The sequence below is a fragment of the Benincasa hispida genome, chromosome 8 (assembly GCF_027475165.1).
Source record: "Benincasa hispida cultivar pf3 chromosome 8, pf3_genome.v1.1, whole genome shotgun sequence".
Lineage (NCBI taxonomy): Eukaryota > Viridiplantae > Streptophyta > Magnoliopsida > Cucurbitales > Cucurbitaceae > Benincasa > Benincasa hispida.
The window spans coordinates 16,290,498-16,298,196 of NC_143485.1; the positions used below are offsets into that span (position 1 = coordinate 16,290,498).

Consider the following 7,699-nt stretch of genomic DNA (forward strand, 5'->3'; position numbering starts at 1 on the left):
ACATCGCATATGTCCTAAAACTAGGAGCTATAGTATTTGCATTGGAAGATGAATTTTTGTTGCATGTGTGTAGCATGATCGCATAGCGTGAAGTAATCTCAGAAAGCGCTAGCTAAATACCTTCTCAACCCATTCCCCCGTATACTCATTTTAACTTTCGTTGTTATTAACTGTTCTCTCAATTCCACTGCATAGAATTTACACATTAAACAACATACCAACCCACACATTGTTTTATTTGTCACCGCAAAGAAATCTGAAATCATTGTCGCATACTGTATTCATAGTCCCTGTGTTCGACCCTGGGCTTACCAGGCAACCTAGTAGAATTTATACTTGGATTTTTCTAGGAAAACTTGCATGCACAATGCATACACCACCATCACATTATACACCATTATTTCATCACATTAGCAACGCATCAGTTGTGGCTCCCCACAAATTGGGCATGCTGTCTTGTACTTTGTTGTGCAACTAGCAAGATTTCCATAAATAGGAAAGTCATTGATCGTCCACATAAGAACAGCTCTCAAATTGAAGTTCGATTTGCTTACTACGTCATAAACTTCCACTCAATTCAATAACAATTTCAGGTCATCAATTAATGGTTGCAAATAAATGTCAATATCATTGCCAAGCTATTTAGGACCAGGAATCAATAGTGTTAGCATTATATTTTTCTTTCGACATGCATAACCAAGGAGGTAGGTTGTATATCACAAGCATAACTGGCCATCAACTATACCTACTATTAAAGTTAGAAAATGGGTTGGAACCATCATTTGCAAGACCAAATTTTAAGTTCCATGGATCATTTGAAAAATCTGGCCACTTTGCATCAAGGTTAGAAAATGGGTTGGAACCATCATTTGCAAGACCAAATTTTAAGTTCCATGGATCATTTGAAAAGTCTGGCCACTTTGCATCAATTGAGTTCTATGAAGTGCAATCGACTGGATGACGCATCTTTCCATCATTACTTTTATGGTTCATATGCCACGTCAGTAATTCGACTACATGTATTTGGAACATTCGTTTCAATCTTGAAATCAATGGAAAATATCTCAACACTTTTGTTGGAACACTCCGTTTCATCCGTTTGGTACGCTTATCCACCTTCCATCGAGAATGCCCATAGATTGAAACACTCTCTAAATCTTTATTCTCTTTCGTAAACAAGCAACAATCATTTGTACGAGCATGTATCTTTGAACTAAACTATATTAATCTATGATTAATTCCATATCAATTTGACATTCTCTTACTTGTTCAAATGAACCCAATCTTTTTCAAATATTCTTCTTCAAATTATTACTGCAAGAATACCAAACGTAATTGTTGGATGAGGATACACAATCGTAGATGAAAAAGTCAAACAAAGGTATGTGTTATTAAACTAAAATTTATGCATTTTTGTAGCTTACCAACTCAATCCAAAGTTAAATCCAGAATACTAGCATAAGAAGATACACATAAACAAAGTAATAACCATCAAACATATATCAAGAGTTAGGACAACGAGATATTAGCTATTTTTCTCATATTAATTAAATAATGCTCAAAAAACAAATAAACCAAACAAGTAATTATAAAAATGCTTATAGAAGATGCTCTGGTAATGAAAGAAAATTTGGAAGAAGAATAAACCTTCAATTGGTCTTCCTTTGTCAACGAAAGAACAATCGCTGGAAGAGATAAAATCAATGGAAAGAAACTCTATGGCAAGAAAAGAGAATTGAAATGAGAAATCCAAGCCATGATGGTATGTGAAACATTATATTTTATAATGCAAAGAAGACAGTATATATCAAATGGCGAAACAAGAAACCCAATCCTATTGTAAAAAGTCAATTTGGCTATTTCTTTTTATTGAATTTCATGAGACTTTTACTACAGAAAAGAAATAAGCCTTCAATAAAAGTAATAAAGTTATAGAAATTACAAGATAAATATTCCCTTTCTACATTGAAACAAATATTCAAATGTGTGCCACTTAAAAAAGATAGACAAAAAAGAATAGCTAAAATGAATTTTACCTTGGAGTAAACTAATAGGTCTTTATAGTCCTAGCATTTCCTGAAAACTCTAGAAGGCAACCAAATCCTCAAGTCTAACCATCCAAAGGTTACACCAAATGTTTTCCCAATAGTGCAATCGACCCTTAGAGCAACAATATGATTCAAGAATAGCAAAAATTACTAAAAAGAATATTCCATAAAAAAACTCCAAGTCCTAAGTTCATGATAAAAGATTATTATCATCATAATATTGAAATCTACTGACCAACCAAGTCCAACCGTCATTATCACTGACAATAAAGCCAAGGAGTCTATTTGGTTGAACAAGTCTTTCGCATCACCAGGAATTCTAATGCCAAGGAAGAATTTTGCCAGACCAAAAATTGTATCCCCAGTAAGCTACAGATGAAAACCAAATTGATATATAAAGTTTATGTCTTCATGCACAATTAAGCTTCCAGAAGTAACACCAGCAAATGCTATCAACCCTCGAACGACTAAAGATGTGGTTGCAAGAGGCCCATGATTTTTGTATGCATCAACTTTTTCCTCAAAATATAACGTTCCATCATCTGCAAGACAAAGACTTCATCAAATTATCTATATGGAGTAGTTAGTCAAGAACAAAAAAAGGTGCAGATATTAAGAATAAAATGAGAAGTTTCCAATTTGGATAATAATCTTTCTCCAAATATGCATCGAGACAGGAAAGAAAATGTTATTAGGTTCTACAACAATTGAAACTTGAGGGAAACATACTAGACATAATTGTCATTTTCCTTTCCATAAAGACCAATTCTTACCAATATTAATTCTTACACTAAATTTTAAAATTAGCAGAGATTTCAAATGCTCAAATGTTCGTGAGACCTATGGGAGAGAGATTAAAAATGCTTTAAAATACGGAATTGATACTATAACCACTGTTGCAATCATCACAACCTTAAGAACAAGAGAACTTGAATTACAATCAGTGAAGAAGGAACAACCTAGTGGTAAAGGGTTATTTATGAAAGGAAATTTCAAGCCAAATCACTCAAAGGGAGGAAAATAGTAACATACAGATGAGAATAAGCCTAAATAGAAAATCAAGTGCAAATACTACAAAAAGAAATGCAACCTGATCAAAGGTTATTTTATTTTAAAGAGAAAGAATCAGGAAAAAGAGAAAGAGGTCAAAGGAAAATAGCCTGAAGCCTCTATTGTAGAAGGCTTCTATATTTACTCCGATGCACTAGCCTCAACGCAAGACAAAACCAATCATGTAAACTAGGGTTGGCAAAAAAAACCCGATGAGGTGGGTCCCTGCGGGGACCCGCCCCGTTCGGGCCGGGGATGGGGTCAAATTGGGGAATTTATTCGGGGCCTCATCCGAGGACGGGGCGGGGATGAGGACAGTATCCCCGACCCCGACCCCGACCCCGATTAATCCCCGACCCCAAATTTATATATATATTTTTATCCCTTCCCCAATCCCTTCTCGCTCTCTGCAATCTGCAACAAAAGGCCCCTCTCGCTCTCGCTCATTCCTCCCTTTCGCTCCCGCTCTCGCTCATCCTCCCCTCTCGCTCTCGCTCATCCTTCCCTCTCGCTCTCGCTCATCCTCCCCTTTCGCTCTCTGCATTCCTCCCCTCTCGCTCTCACTCATCCCTCCCCTCTCGCTCATATGATCCCTATGAGACCTTGGTTTAATACCTACAAAGAAATTGATGGAGAAATGGTCTACATGGGCAACAATCAAGCTTGTAAAATTTAAGAGATTGGTTCAGTGTCTTTAAAATTTAAAGATGGGACTGTGAAACTCCTTAGAAATATAATACATGTACCACTTCTCAAGAGAAATTTAATCTCTTTGGGAATGCTAGATGCAGTGGGGTGTGAATACAAGGAAAGGGAGGACTGTTGAAGTTCTTAAAGATTCTAAGGTGGTTCTGGTTGGAGAAAAGGTCAATGACCTATTTATGGTCAGAGGAGTTGAAATGATGACAGGGGCCTAGGCAGTGACCACTAATGAATTGAAAAAGGCTGACACTTGGCATAAGAGATTGTCTCATATCAGTGCTAAGGGGCTGGAAATTCTGTCCAAATAGGGTATTCTACCTAAGGGAATTACAGACCAACTCATTTTTTGTGAACATTGTGTATTGGGAAAAGCTATCAGATACAACTTTACTGAGGCACAACATTCAACCAAAGCCATCATTGACCACATTCACTTAGATTTTTGGGGACTAGCCCCAACACCAAGCCTAAGTGGCTCTAGGTATTTACTTTCCTTTATTGATGACTTCTCAAGGAAAAGTTAGGTTTTCTTTCTTAAATCTAAAGATCAAATTCTTTATAAATTTAAAGAATAGAAACTCATGATTGAGAAGCAAACCTCAAAGGAAATTAAAAACAATGATTTGGAATTTTGTCGTGATGAGTTCAATAAGTTTTGTAAAGAGATGGAAATCACAAGGCACAAGACCGTTAGATTTACACCTCAACAAAATAGGATGGCAGAGAGGCTAAACAGAACCATCATGGAAAAGGTAAGATGCTTACCGTCTGATGATATACTTAGTGAGAAATATTGGGCTGAAGATACTGCCTATACAATTTATATCCTAAACAGATGCCTACATACATCCCTAGACTACCTAGCACCTAAAGAAAAATGGTTCAAGCATCCACATAACCTAGAAAATCTAAGGGTATTTGGATGTATTGGATACATATATCAAAACCAGGGAAAAATTAAGTCTAGGGCTATAAAGTGTACGTTTGTGGGGTTTACAGATGGTGTGAAGGATTTCAAGATGTAGAATCCAATTGAGAAGAGATTTATTATCAGTAGAGATGTCACATTTAGAGAAAAAAAAATGTTTATGCAAAGGGAGAATGTTACTGTTGAAATCCTTAAGAGTCCTACCAATAGAATTGAGGTGGACAATCCCAAAGATACATCCACAACTATAAATCCTCTAAGTGATCCAGAAGAAGAAGAAGAAACAACAGGTGAGCAAGTTGAAAGTGTTGAAGCTCAACCTAATTTGAGTCCATACTCATTAGCTAGGGACAGACAGAGAAGGGTGATTGTTCTTCCAGCTACGCATACTGAAACAAATTATATGAATCTAGTTTTGAATGTTACAACGGCTTCAAATGACCAAGAACCAGATACCTTTGAAGAGGTAGTGAGCTACCTTAATGCAAGGAACTGGATTGAAGCTTTGTGTGAGGAAATGCAATCACTAAATTTGAATAAAACTTAGACCCTAGCTCCTCTTCCTAAGGGATGCAAACCAATAGCATCCAAATGGATCTTTAAACAAAAGGAGAGAACTACTACAGAACAAAAGCCTAGGTATAAGACAAGGCTAGTGGTTAAGGGGTTTACACCGAAAGAAGGCAATGATTACTCTAAGATCTTCTCCACAGTTGCAAAACGTACCTCTATCAAAACTAGATCAACTAGATGTGAAGACTACCTTCTTACATGGACATCTAGATGAGACAACTTACGTGGCGCAGCCTAAGGGTTTTGAGGAAAAGGCGAAAAAGGACCTATACTGTGTTCTAAAAAAGTCTATCTATGGACTTAAATAGCCCCCTAGATGCTGGTATAGAAGGTTTAATAACTACATAAAGAGCATTGATTTTTAGAAGACACCTATGTGAATTCAACCATCTATAAGAAGGTATATCTACTTCTCTATGTGGATGATATGTTGCTAACAGGGAGTTCTAAAGGTGAACTAACTCATGTCAAGAATCTCCTAAAGAGAGAATTTGACATGAAGGATATGGGTCAGTCTAAGAAGATCCTAGGGATTGAAATTAAAAGAAACAGAGTTTCAGTCAGGCTAACTACTGTGATAAAATAATCAGAAGATTCAACCTATCTCATGTTAAACCAATATCTATTCCTATTGCACATCATTTGAAATTATCTTCAGTTAATTCTCCTATAGAAACAGACATAGAACATTTAACTCATATACAATCAGTTCCTTACGGTCAAGTAGTGGGCAATTTAATGTATTTGATGATCTTTACAAGGCCTGATCTAACCTACTGTGCTAGTTTAGTAAGTGGCAAAAGGCATTAGGAGGCTATTAAATGGATACTTAGGTATCTCATTTGGTTTAAAAATGCAGTGTTGACTTATCAGAACACACAAGAATCAGAACTAGAGTTGTAAGGTTATGTTGACTCTGACTTTGCAGGGGATTTAGACAAAAGAAGATTTTTATCAGGCTACCTATTCCTATATGGTCCTAATTTCTAAGTTGGAAGGAAAATTTATAATCAATCACAGTTCTATCAACTACAGAGGCAGAATATATGGCATTGGCAGAAGCTAGAGGCATTGTGATTAAAGAGCTTGATGGCAGACTTTGGTATATCACAACCAGTAGTTAAAATCTACTATGACAACCACATCCATCTTTCCAAAAACCCACAATATCACTCTAGGACAAAACATATAGACATTAAATACCATTTTATAAGAGATAGAGCAAGAAGAAATAGAAGTGTTGAAAGTTCATACCTCTGAAAATGTTGTTGACATGCACAAAAGCATGTTACAAAGCTCAAGCTATCTAAGTGTCTCGAGCTGATTGGCTTCCAGTTACCTGAAAAAGGTTAGACAATATCAGATTTGGAAGGAAGAGAGCTACATGCATTGAGATCAAGGTGGAGCTTTATGAAGATTTTGATCTCAACGGTCCTATTTTCTTTAACATATTACAAAAATTCGTGTAACAGTCCATAGTCTATAAATACATAGATGTTTGCATTTACTACAGACACTTAAAAATTTAAAAGAAATATGTACAAAGAGAAGTTCTTATTGTCTTGTAGCTCTTGTTAATCGAAACCACTCCTTCCCCATGGATGTAGGAATTTCAAGCAGCATCACATACATCACTGTGTTCATCTTCATCTTCTTATTCTCATTTGTGAACTGCATGCTTCATAATCTTTGATTTTCACCTGCAAAAATCTTGTCAAAAGAACGAATGGTTAGAGAGAGTTGAGAGAGTTTCTGAATTCGTGTAGAAAGAGAGAGAAATTATCTTTTACCAAAATTAATTTCCCATATGATCTTCACTCCTTCACATCAGAAAAGAGAAAGTGGTTTTCAATTCAGCTCAAAATCGTGGTCTTTCCTCAATCTTTCATTTCACCTACCCTCATCTTTCGTGGACCAGACTTCATCAGCTTAGTTTTGGGCCTGCAATTTAACATCAGCCCAACATTTTCAGTTCAAAAATCAACTGACACTGATTAAAATTATAGACTTTAAATTAGTCATGTAGCCACCTTTATATACTATAAAGCAGCATATATGCAACCTATACGTAATCTATCAGATCAAATGAATACAAATGGGTGATTTTTATGTTGAAATCGAAATTGGATGAGTTCAATATCCATTCTTTGAGGATAGAAGTTACATTTTGAAAACAAACTATCAAATCTGGAAACATAAGTTTAAGGAAAACATAAGTTTAAAGAAAACATCTTAAAAAAATTTGTTCATACAACAGTATATACCATTTACAATACCATTTACAACATATTAACACCAATCATAATAAATGTATAACGGTTCAACAAAAATATACCAATGACACATTTATAATTTTCACTAAACATTATACATGCATGTCACAATCGGTGATGTTCTT

The 7,699-nt window shown here is 35.7% G+C and overlaps 1 long non-coding RNA gene across 1 annotated transcript; it reads right to left on the minus strand.

The window, feature by feature from the left end:
• Positions 1–2,175: 2,175 nt before the first annotated feature.
• On the minus strand, positions 2,176–7,651 carry LOC150034394 (uncharacterized). Its single transcript, XR_016531091.1, has 4 exons — positions 7,092–7,651; positions 6,844–7,011; positions 6,556–6,640; positions 2,176–2,590 (listed from the first exon to the last, which is right to left on the minus strand). It is a non-coding gene; the product is annotated as an uncharacterized LOC150034394 (long non-coding RNA).
• Positions 7,652–7,699: the final 48 nt, after the last annotated feature.